Source organism: Chlorocebus sabaeus, chromosome 8, assembly GCF_047675955.1.
Source record: "Chlorocebus sabaeus isolate Y175 chromosome 8, mChlSab1.0.hap1, whole genome shotgun sequence".
Classification (NCBI taxonomy): Eukaryota; Metazoa; Chordata; class Mammalia; order Primates; family Cercopithecidae; genus Chlorocebus; species Chlorocebus sabaeus.
Window position 1 is genome coordinate 76,295,962 of NC_132911.1, and position 12,823 is coordinate 76,308,784.

Here is a 12,823-nt window from a genome sequence, read left to right on the forward strand (position 1 = left end):
GGAATAGCATGAGTCTACGAATCTCTTTGGGCAGCATGGCCATTTTCAAAATATTGATTCTTCCTATCCATGAGCATGGAATGGTTTTCCTCATTTGTTTGTGTCACCTCTGACTTCTTTGGGCAGTATTTTATAATTCTCATTGTAGAGATATTTCACCTCCCTGGTTAGCTGTATTCCTAGGTGTCTTACTCTTTTTGTGGCTATTGTGAATAGATTGCATTCTTGGTTTGGATGTTGTTGGTTTATAGAAATGCTACTGGTATTTGTACATTTATTTTGTACCCTGAAACTTGGCTGAAATTGTTGATCACATTTAGCAGCTTTTGGGCCTAGTCTATAGGATTTTCTAGGTAAAGAAACATACCATCTGCGAAGAGAAATAGTTTGACTTTCTGTCTTCCTACTTGGGTGCCTTTTATTTCTATTTCTTGACTGATCGTTCTAGCTAGGACTTCCAATACTATGGTGAAAAAGAGTGGTGAGAGTGGGCCTACTTTTCTTGTTGATGTTCTCAAGGGAAATGATTCCAGCTTTTGCCCATTCAGTATTATGGTAATTGTGGGTTTGTCATAGATGGCTCTTATTATTTTGATGTATGCTCTTTAATGCCTAGCTTGTTGAGGGTTTTAAGATGAAAGAATGTTGAATTTTATTGAAATTCTTTTCTGTGTCTATTGAAAGGATGATGTGGGTTTTGTTCTTAGTTCTGTTTATGTGGTGAATAATATTTATTGATTTATGTATGTTGAACCAACCTTACATACCAGAGATAAAGTCTAGTTGATCATGGTGAATTAGCTTTTTGATGTGCTGCTGAATTTGGTTTGCTAGTATTTTGTTGAAGATTTTTGCATCTATGTTCATTGAGAATAATGGCCTGAAGTTTTCTTTTGTGTGTGTTTCTCTGCTACGTTTTGGTATCAAGATAATGCTGGCCACACAGAATGAGTTAGGAAAAAGTCCCACCTCTTCAATTGCTTAGATTAGTTTTAGTAGGAAAGATACCAGCTTTTTACACATCTGGCAGAATTCAACTGTGAATCCATCTGTCCTGGGCTTATTCTGATTGGTAGGCTTTTCATTGCTGATCCAATTTCAGACTCATTATTGGTCTGTTCAGGGATTCAATTTCTTCCTTGTTCAATCTTGGGAGGTTATATGTTTCTAGAAATTTATCCATTTCTTCTAGGTTTTCCAGTTTGTGAGCGTAGAAGTGTTCATAGTAGTCTCTGAGAGTTTTTTGTATTTTTGTGGGGTGGTTGGTAATGTCCTCCCTGTAATTACTTATTGTGTTTATTTGGATCTTCCCTCTTCTTCTTCATTAGTTTAACAATCTATTGATTATATTTGTTCTTTCAGAAAACAAACTACTGGATCCATTGATTTTTTCTTTGTATGGTTTTCTCCATCTCAATTTCCATTAGTTCAGCTCTGATTTTTGTTATTTCTCTTCTTCTGCTAGCTTTAGAATTGGTTTACTCCTCTTTCTCTATTTTCTCTAGGCATGATATTATGTGGTTAATTTGAGATTGTTTTAACTTTTTGATGTGGGTTTTTTAGTAAATACACTTCCCTCTTAACATTACTTTAGCTGTCTCCCAGAGATTCTGGTCTTTTTTTTTTCTTTAGTTTCAAAAAATGTCTTGTTTTTTGCCTTAATTTTATTGTTTACCCAAAGTCATTCAGGAGAAGGTTGTTTAATTTCCCTGCAGTTGTTTGATTTTGAGTAATTTTCTTAGTATTGATTTTTGTTTTTATTTTGCTGTAGTCTGAGAGTGTGGTTGGTTTTTTGGGTGTGTTTTTTTTAATTTGCTGGGGATTGTTTTATGGCTGATTGAGTTGCTGATTTTAGAGTATGTCTAATGTGCAGATGAAATGAATACATAATCTCTTGTTATTGGGTGGAAAGTTCTGTAAATGTCTGTTAGGTCTATTTGGTCAAGTGTTGAGTCAAGGGCCTGAATATCTTATTAGTGTTTTGCCTCAAAGATCTGTCTAATAAACACTGTCAGTGGAGTGTTGAAGTATTCCACTATTATTGTGTGGTTATCTATGTCTCTTTATAGATCTGTAAAAACTTGTTTTAGGGATCTGAGTGTTCCTGTGCTGGGTCCATATATATTTAGCATATTAGGTCTTCTTGTTGAATTGAACCCTTTACCATTATGTAATGCTCTTTCTTTTTTTTTTTTTTTTTATCATTGTTGGTTAAAATCTGTTTTGTCTTAAATTAGAAGAGCAACCCTTGATTTTTTCTGTTTTCTATTTTCTGGGTAGATCTTTCTTCTTTCCTTTACTTTGACCTGGGTGGGTGTCATTGCATGTGAGATGGGTCTCTTGATATGTTGATATGTGCAGATTTGATCCTGTCATCATGTTATTAACTGGTTTTTATGCAAACTTGATTTGTGGTTGCTTTATAGTGTGAATAGTGTATGTAATTCACTAGGTTTTTGTGGTGGCTTGTAATGATCTTTTCTATATTTAGCACTCCCTTAAGGATTTCTTATAAGGCAGATCTAGTGGTAATGATTTCTCTTTGTATTTGCTTGTCTGAAAAGGATCATATTTCTTCATTTTTGAGGCTTAATTTGGTTGGAAATGAAATTATTGTTTGGAATTTATTCTCTTTAAAAATGCTGAATATATGATCCCATTCTCTTCTGGCTTGTATAATTTCTGCTAAAAGTCCACTGTTAACCTGATTGGGTTCCTTTTGTAAGTGACCTGACCTTTCTCTCTAGCTGCCTTTTACATTTTTCTTTCCATTTGACCTTGGAGACCTTTGATTACTACGTGTCTTGTATAGACATATACAAGGGGATAGTTAGGGGATGACTTGTATAGTATCTTGCAGGGTTCTCTGTATTTCCTGAATTTGAAATAGTGAAATTTTCATGGATGATATCCTCAAATATGTTTTCCAAGTTGCTTGGTTTCTTTTCCTCTCCTTCACGGATGCTTATGAGTCATAGATTTGGTCTCTTTACATAATCCCATATGTCTCAGAGACTTTGTTCATTCTTTATTTTTTCTTTATTTTTGTCTGCCTGAATTATTTTGGAGAACCAGTCTTCGAGCTCTGAGATTGTTTCCTCAGCTGGTTAATTCTGCTGCTAGTACTTGTGATTGTGTTATGAAATTCTTAAAGTGAGGTTTTCAGCTCTTTCAAATCAGTTTTGTTTTTTCTTAAAAAATGGTCATTTCATCTTTCATTTCCTGTATCATTTTATTGTATTCTTTAGATTTCGTGCATTGGGTTTCAACTTTCTCCTGAATGTCAATAATCTTCATTCTTATCCATATTCTAAATTCTGTTTCTGCCATTTCATCCATTTGAGCCTGGTTAAGAATCGTTGCTAGTAAGGACACTAGTGTGGTCATTGAGGGAAACAAGGCACTCTGGCTTTTTGAGTTGACTGAGTTATTGTGCTGGTTCTTTCTAATCTGTGTCAGCTGATGTTCCTTTAATCTTGGAAGTTACTGTCCTTTGGATGGTTTTCTTTGCTTGCGTTTTCGTTGATGCCCTTGGGAGTTTGATTGTAGTATAAGATGGATTCAGTCAACTGGCTTCATTTCTGGAAGAATTTAGGGGGCCATAGCTCAGCTCAGCACTCCTGGGCTGTATACTCTAATTCTAGGGAGCTGGTAGCAGGCCCTGGCTTTGTTCTCTGGCTCCTTGAGATTAGGAACCTGCTAAGCTGAGGTGCCACGGTGTTCCTGGTCTGCTGACCAGAACACCCTGATGTGTGGTGCCAGCTAAAGTGCTTCTTCTGGGCAGTGGCAGCAGGACTCATGCTCATTCGTACACATGTCTGCTGCCATGGAAGCACAGCAGGATGCATGGGTGTTGACTGGGACAGGGACCACCGGGAGGGAGGCTGTATCATTACTATGCACACTTTTTCCAGTGGCTAGGGTTGGGGGGAAACAGCTGGGGCAGAGTTGCCAGTGTCCAAGTTTGTACTTGTGCTGGCAGAAGTGGCTGTGGGGACTGGGCTTTGGAAGACATGAGGCTAGTGGCCTCCATGTACATGTTCACAGTGCTGGGTGGCAGTGGCAGTATAAGATGGGGATAGGGCCAGCGGCCACCAGTGTCCATTCATACATTCACAGCAGCAGCAGTGGGGTGTGGGAAGCAGCGTGGGGTTGCTTGCTTCTGTGTGAGTGCTGATGTCAGCAGTGGCAGCACAGCCAGGTGCCTGCTCATCAGGGAGGCAGGGGCAGCAGGATGTACTCACACAGGCAGCAGCTGGGTGGCACAGTACTCATGCACACACACACACCCCAGTGGAGGAGAAAAAGTGAGTTCTGCCTGTGTGCATGCTGGCAAAGCAGTGAGGGTGTGGCCATGGGTTAGTGCATCCTGGCAATGCAGGCATGGAAGAGGCTCCAGTGGGAGAGGGTGTGGGTGGGCTGTTGCATGTCAGTGGAGGCTGCACTGATAGAGCTCTCTGATGATCAGGCTGAGTCTGCTGGTGAAGGAGCTATGATGTGAGCCCCCAGGAAACACCTTGATTGGGCATCCCAGGCGGTGCTGCAAGCATGTGCAGCCAGATTGGGGCCCTGTGAGAGGTCAGCAGACAAGGATGCGGTCAGATAGAACTGGCTCCATCTAACCAGCATAAAAAACAGGATTTATACCTCTCTGTGTCTCTTTGATCCCAAGCAGTTGCTTTGCTAAACACATGAATTATCTTTTTTGTCTCTAAAGATTTCCAAGATGACAATATGGCAAACCATTAACATCCAATAAGGTGAGTAGAAACTCTTTAAACCATTGAGGACTTCTCCATAAGTGTATTGCCATCATTAGACTCTCTGTATATTAGTTGTCAACAAGTTTGTCTTTCCAGAATGGCCGTATTTATTTATGGTAAAAATATTCAATTATCTGCTACATAAATAAACAAAATGCTATAAAAATGATTTTGATGCTTAGCATTGCCTATAACTTTAGCTATGAACCCGGTGGGTCTCTATGAGGGAGACACCTGTCATTTCTAGGCATGATATAGATTACTGTTGATTTTGTTTTTGTTGTTTATTCTTAATATTATTTTATTTTATTTTATATTAAGTTCCAGGATACATGTGCAGATTTGTTACAAAGGTAAAGATGTGCCATGGTGGATTCCTGCACCTATCAACCCACCACCTAAGTATGAAGCTGCACATGAATTTTCTATTTATCATGATGCTCCCCCACCCCCATTCCCCTGACAGGCCCCAGTGTGTATTGTTCTTCTCCCTGTGTCCATGTGTTCTCATTGTTCAGCTCCAACTTATAAGTGAGAACAGGCAGTTTGGTTTTCTTTTCCTTTGTTAGTTTGCTGAGGATAATCACTTCCAGGTCCATCTATGTCCCTGCAAAGACATCATCTCATTCCTTTTTATGCCTGCATAGTATTTCATGGTGTGTATGTTCCACATTTTCTTTACCCAGCCTACCGTTGATGGACATTTGGGTTGATTCCACATCTTTGCTATTTTAAATAGTGCTACAGTGAACATATGTGTGCATGTATCTTCAGAATAGAATGATTTATATTCCTCTGAGTATATACCCAGTAATGGAATTACTGGGTCAAATGGTATTTCTAGTTCTAGATTCTTGAGGAATTGTCACACTGTCTTCCACAATGGTTGAACTAATTTACATTTCCACAAACAGTGTAAAAGTGTTCCTACTTCTCCACAGCCTCATCAGCATCTGTTGTTTCTTGACATTTTAGTAATTGCCATTCTGACTGGTGTGAGATGGTATCTCATTGTGGTTTTGATTTGCATTTCTCTACTGATCAGTGATGTTGAGCTTTTTTTCATGTTTGTTGACTGCATAAATGTCTTCTTTTGAGAAGTATCTGTTCATGTCCTTTGCCCACTTGTTGATTTTTTTTTATTGTAAATTTGTTTAAGTTCCTTGGAAATTCTAGATATCATACCTTTGTCAGATAGATAGATTGCAAAAATTTTCTCCCATTCTGTAGGTTTTCTGTTCACTCTGAGGATAATTTCTTTTGCAGTGTAGGTCCACTTTAGTTTAATTAGTTCCCATTTGTCAATTTTTGCTGTTGTTGCAATCTTTGCTTGTGTCTATCTCCTGACTGGTATTGTCTAGATTTTCTTCTAGGGTTTTTATAGTTTTGGGTTTTACACTTAAGCCTTTAATCCATCTTGAGTTAATTTTTATATAAGGTGTAAGGAAGGGGTCCAGTTTTAATTTTATGCATATGACTAGCCAATTATCCCAGCACCATTCATTAAATATGGAATCCTTTCCCTATTGCTTGTTTTTGTCAGGTTTGTCAAAGATCAGATAGTTGTAAATGTGTGCTCTTATTTCTGATGTCTCTATTCTGTTCCACTGGTCTATGTGTCTATTTTGGTACTGGTGCAATGCTGTTTTCGTTACTGTGGCCTTGTAGTATGGTTTGAAGTCAGGCAGCTTGATCCCTCCAGCTTTGCTGTTTTTCTTAGGATTGTCTTGACTATTCAGGCTCTTTTTTGGTTCCATATGAATTTAAAAGTAGTTTTTTTTTTTTTCTAATTCTGTGAAGGATGTCAATGTTAGTTTAATGGGGATAGCATTGAATTTATAAATTACTTTGGGTAGTATGGCCATTTTCACATTATTGATTCTTCCTGTCCCCAAGTATGGAATGTTTTTCCATTTGTTTGTGTCCTCTCTCATTTCCTTAAGAAGTGGTTTGTAGTTTTCCTTGAAGAAGACCTTCACATCTCTTGTTAGCTATATTTCTAGGTATTTTATTCTCATTATAGCAATTGTGAAAGGTAATTCATTCATGATTTAGCTCTCTATTTGTCTACTGTTGTTGTATAGGAATGCTTGTGATTTTTTGCACATTGATTTTGTATCCTGAGACTTTGCTGAAGTTGTTTAAATTGCTGCTGATTTTATATGACAACCTCTGCATGCTATAACATAGCTATTCATTATCCGAAACTCTATGATACATTTTCTTTAACTCAAAATCTTCAGTCTTGCAGAACATTTAGCATTTTTACTGTATACCCTTTCAAATCTCAAAATGGTAATACATCTTACTAGGTTACCTGGTTTACAAGAGAATGAGACTTTCAGAAAATATAATTTACTATGCAGAAAAAGAAATGAATGTAAGAGTCCTAGGTCAATACTTCTCATGTGTAAGAGGATCAAAGGAAGGAAGAAAAAGAGATAGAAAGTAGATTATTTAAATTGGGACTGATTTCTAAACCATAGCAGATGGTAACCCAAGGGGAAGAGATGACTCACCATATCTATTTAGAAAAAGCGAGTGAACAGACTGTTACCCATCCTTTTATGAGTTTGCTTGCCTGTGAACTGACCTAAGAAATCCACCAAATGTATTAATTGTCTCATTGAAAAAATGGCTTAGTACCAAAAAAGGCAGGAAATCACTATTGATCATCTTTAAACATCCACCAAGCTAAGGCCCAGGAAAGAAGACATTTCCAAGGGACTCATATTCTAAGTTAGCAGCTGCTTATTTGCTCATGTAGCTCAGTCTTCTGCAGTGTCCTCCTCCGTCAGAGCTGAGAACTTCAGCCACGTCAATAGGCACACAGAACTTGTCTTTCTATCAGTTTACATCATAACTCCGAGCACACCAAACATTTAATGAGATTCATAAGGTCATGCTGCAGACCATGCTTGCTGTAAAATGACTTTTAGACCTGTTCCTTCCCCAAGTCTTCACTTCCTATGCACATATTCTACATCTTAGCCCACCCCCATTTGCCCAACCTAACTTGCATGCTTTGTTTTCTCTCTTCACAATTCTTAGCCAGTTGTATTGCAAAGCAATTCATCTGTCCCATGGTACCTCAAAGCTAGGTACCATCACCCACCAATGCATTTAGCATTCTAGTTAGGACATTCATGCCTTTTAGAAAGATTAATGAATTATAAGGTTTTTTAATGCTTCACTTAAATATACTCACATATGCAATGAATTCCTTCATAATGTTTAGCAAGAAACTTAGCCATATTGATAAAATCTGTTTCAGAAAAGGCCAGTTCATGTTTTTAATCCTCCTGGGCAGAAGCTAAAGATTTCACATATGTACATCCAATGACAAAATCTTCAAAAACTAACACCTGTTTATACACTGTGGTAGGAAAGTTACAAGGTAGAGGAAGGTGGGATAAAGCTAAACCAAAGCTATATCCTTTCGTGTATCAGGAGGAATAAAAGGAATAGGATAAACAAATAGCCTGGAGATTAATCTGCTTAAAATAAATATAATTTGGTTTACATAAGTATTGTCCATAAGGAAGGTCTATATAATGCATACAAGTTAGAGTGTTAACAAGTTCTTCACCCAGAGAGTTCCCAGAGTTACCAACCCCATGTTATATTTTCTGCTCATTATCATGTCATCTTATGACTTGATAATTTTATAGAGTGCCTCTCAGTTTAGGCTTAGTCTGGTGTTTCCTCCTCATTCAATTTAGGTTATGCATTTTTGAAAGGAGTATTATGACCTGTGACAGTCCCATTACAGAGGAGGTTAACTTTTTTCAGTTAAGGTGGTGTCTGCCATGTTGTTCCTGCATGAAGTCACTATTTTCCCCTTCCTCATTAATAAACCTCTTGTGGGAGATACTTTGAGACTGTGTAATATCCTGCTCTTCATCAGATTCTCACCCTCTAATTTTAGCAGCTTCTGACACCTATTTTACAAGTCAATTATCACTCTGATGATTGAAAAATGGTGATTTTCTAACTCCATTATCCTTTTACATGTATTACTTGGCAATCTACTGTAAGCCCTTTTCTTCCCTGCTCCTCCCATTTATTTATTTATATCATGTGGGAGAAACTCATGGATTCTTATTTTATTTTAGGATGGATATGTTGTCCAATACTGCATGGCCAATCATTCTAAAACTTAGTGATTTAAAACAACGGTAATCATTTATTGTCCTGCACCCATTCTGTGGGCCACAAATTCAGTGATTTGTCTGGCTGGACCTGGCGCAGGGCTCCAGTAAGGTTGTAGTCCAGAGCCAGCTTGTCTTCTGAAAGTCTGACTGGGAGGAAAGGGTCTGCTCCAGGGTGGCCACTCACAAACTGGGCAATTTGGTGTTTGGTGCTGGTGGGAGACCTCTTCCCAGGGCTGTCTTGAGTGTCCTACAGCATGGACTCTGGGTTCCCCCAGAGTGAGCCATCCAATAAACTAAGGTGGGAACTGCATTGCCTTATGACCTAACCCTGGAAATCATGCTCTGCTGCCTCCACTGCATTCCATTGCTAACACAGCCCCCATTCAATGTGGGAGGGAACTGCACAAGGGCGTGAGCCTTAGGAGTTGAGAATCTTTGTGGGCCATCTTAGAGCTTATCAACTAGTGGATCTTTACTCTTTACTATCATTATTCATTTTGAAACTCACTTTTTCCCAGATCTGGCCAGTGAGAGCCCCTTCAACTTAGCTCCTACATCCTTTTGACATTCCCCCATTATTCTTTGAGAACTTCCTTAATTTCAGGTATAATAAGAAATCCCATCTTAATATTCCTTGCTCTAGCTCTAGAACCTGAACACCACCATTGTTGACTGCCCAACTGACCAGTAGAAAGAACTAATGCCAAACCTCTGATATGACACCTGCCTCCTGGAGGCGGGCTGGTTGCAATAGACCCTTCTACCCTACAGGGAACAATGACATGTCCTTACTGAAATAGATACCTTTTCTGGTTATGGGTTTGTCTTTTTGCCCACTATATTTCTTTTAGATTCACTATATGTAGTGCCATATTTACCATCCTGTTTCCAATATAGTGTTGCTTCTAACAAAGAAGCTCATTTTACAAAAAGATAAGAGTGACAATAATACCACGGTCAAAGAATTCATTGATCTTTCAATGTACTTGATAGAGTTGGTTTAGGGAAAACTCAGTTATGGAGCTAATTCTCTGAAAAGTATATGTGCCATCCAAAAGGACATGGTGTATGCAAAAAATCACTGCCATTATTTGATTATCTTTCTCCTATAGCCAGAATATATGAGTCCAGGAATCAAAACATGATAAGTGAAAGGGCTTGTCTAACTATTATACCTAAAAATCATTCACAATATTTTCATTTCTTATCTTCATGTCTTTGGACTCTTGTATGTTCTCAGAGAACACAACAATTGTTTCCAGTTGGAAACTGGGACTGCCATTTGGTCATTTTGGTCTCATCGTGCTATAGAGCAAATAGACAAAGAAGGTTTAAGTGCAGGCTGTTATAATTGGTTCTGATTAGCAAGAGGAAATTTGGTTGCTACAACACACAGAGGTGGAAAGGGAGGAGTATATCTGGGGCCCAGAGGATTTTGTGAGATGCCTCCTGATATTTCTATGTCAATTAATAAAATTAATAGAAAAGAATAACAATTTAATTGAGGCAGACTGACTAGGGACTTTGATCCTCCAAGAATAAAAGTTTAGAGTATTGTGGTAAAATGTTCTAGCTAGCTAAAATGCTGACTGAGTGAAAAGAGAACACAGAAAGGGTAGTGGGACAGGAAGTTATAGATATCAACTTCAGCCTTATGACATGTTACAGAAACAATTATAGCAGCCATGTATTATTTTATTTCTTGTTTGTCTTGGTAGCCAGCTTCCAAGATAGTCCCAGTGATTCCTGCCACCTGGTATTTCCATTCTGTCTCTCTCTCTTCTCCTCCTCCTTTCTCTCTCTCTCTCTCTCTCTCTCTCTCTCTCTCTCTCTCTCTCTCTCACCACTTGCTCTGGCAGAAGCCAGATACTAGGTCATGAATAGTCCCAAGGAAAAACCTACATGGCAAGAAACTAAGCACTGCAGACAACAACCATGTGCATGAGCTTAGAAATGAATCCTTCAGCTCCAGTCCAGCCTTCAGATGTGGATTAGTCCATTCTCACACTGCTATAAAGAATTACCTGAGACTGAGTAATTTATGAAGAAAAGAGCTCGAGTTGACTCATGATTCCGCAGGCTGTGCATTCCATGCATCCTCCTGCATGCCTGGGAGACGTCAGCAAATTTGCAATCATTGTGGAAGGGGAAGGGGAAGGGGAAGGGGAAGAAAGCACATTTTACCATGACGGAGCAGGAGACAGAGAGGGAAGAGGGAAGTGCTACACCCTTTTAAACAATCAGATCTTGTGAGAACTCACTCACTATCATGAGAACAGCAAGGGGAAATTCTGCCCCCATGATCCAAGAACTTCCCACCAGGTACATCTTCCAACACTGGAAATTACAATTCAATATGAAATTTGGGTGTGGGGACATAGGGCCAAACTGTCTCAAGATGACTGCAGCCTTGGCCAACATCTTACTGCAATTTTATGAGAAGCCCTGAGCCAAGACTATCATTAAGCCACTTCTTGATTCTTGATTCTCAGGAACTGGTGAAGCATAATGTTTTTTCATTTTAAGCTCCTACATCTTGGGGTAATTTGTTATACAGGAGTAGGTAAATAATGCACTTATCATATTCACATATATACATATTAGCTAATCTCCTTTCTTTACATGATAATTTTATATTATGAGTGCTTTGGTGGTTTCCTTAATAATTTGGACTCTTGGGTACAGAATAATCAGATGAGATTGTGCCTGAACAAGAGATGAATAATGTGATTGGTGGATCTTTGTATTTCAGCTTGTTTTTAAGAGAGGATAAGACCATCTTCACTTGTACAAGGCTTAATTGCATCATACTAGGTGGAAGCATAAAGAGGGTGTTATTGCTGCCTGGAAGATTAAATGTGGCTAAAGGCAGTGATATTGACTAGCCAAGTGGTTGGACTGGGCTGGTTATTTTTCTGTTTGGTCTTAGCTCCCACACATTTCAATTCTTTGATCAATGCTGCTGGGTTTGGGTATTGAAAACTACATTTCCCAGATGCCTTTGCCAGCTGGCATCCTATTTGTTCTGCCAATGGGAGGCATTGGGAGGAGACCAGTAAATAAAACCTGCATGGTCCTTGCTCTGACAGTAGTGACAGTTGCCAGCAATGAAGGCAGTGCAAGAAGGGGTAGGCTGCTGTGACTCCAGCAGCCCAGGAAGTGCACCACCTCTCTGGTGACTCTGCTACCTTGGTGACCACACTTTGATTCCAACGTTGTCAGAAAGAATAGCCTCTCAGCATTTCCAGTGCTGGCAAGCTGCAGAGCTACCCACAGCACAAAAATCAAGTGCAACACATAGGTTCTAATTAGGGGTATTAGCAACTTTCTGACCTTTTAGTCTCATTTCTCTCCCTTTTTAAAAAAATCCCTCTAGCATCCCCTACGTCTCCTTTTTGTTCTTCAGCCTTCCTAATCTCTTTATAAGTCATTCACTGTATTATATCTCTTCTAGTTTAAATCCTTCAAGTGGTTTATATTTTCCTAACAGTAATAAGACTGACAGATACTCAGGCTTCATGGAGATGCATTTTGGGAAACGACAAGCTTAAATATTCCTCAAAAGTTCCTCTTTATCTCTAAATATTTCAGAAATACATAAAACTATAGTATTTGCCTTCATTTTTCTCTAGAAGCCTATGTATATGATCAAAGTTTTTTAACATCTGGAAACTAGTACAGTGCTAACACTTCTAGTAAGAACCAATGCAAAGCAATCCATGATCCAGAAACTAGTAATATGAAACATTTAACTCAGTACTTAAATATTCAACTACAAAGTAAAATGTTCTCATGCTGAGATACATTTAGCTTCAATATAATTATTTGCTTGTTTTACTGAAAACTCATGTCCTCGTGGCATGTTGTGTATTAACATAGTGTTTGTAGACACTTTCAAATATTGAT

At 38.6% G+C, this 12,823-nt stretch overlaps 1 protein-coding gene and 1 long non-coding RNA gene across 2 annotated transcripts in view; both read left to right on the forward strand.

The window, feature by feature from the left end:
* TRAM1 (translocation associated membrane protein 1) overlaps positions 1 to 12,823 on the forward strand; it is a 392,129-nt gene that overhangs the window by 229,066 nt on the left and 150,240 nt on the right. The window lies entirely within an intron of this gene.
* The window catches only part of LOC140712317 (uncharacterized), an 87,744-nt gene that overhangs the window by 23,816 nt on the left and 51,105 nt on the right, over positions 1 to 12,823 (forward strand). The window contains exon 3 of the long non-coding RNA XR_012093848.1: positions 4,718 to 4,760. This is a non-coding gene — a long non-coding RNA (uncharacterized lncRNA). The remainder of the gene's footprint in view (positions 1 to 4,717; positions 4,761 to 12,823) is intronic.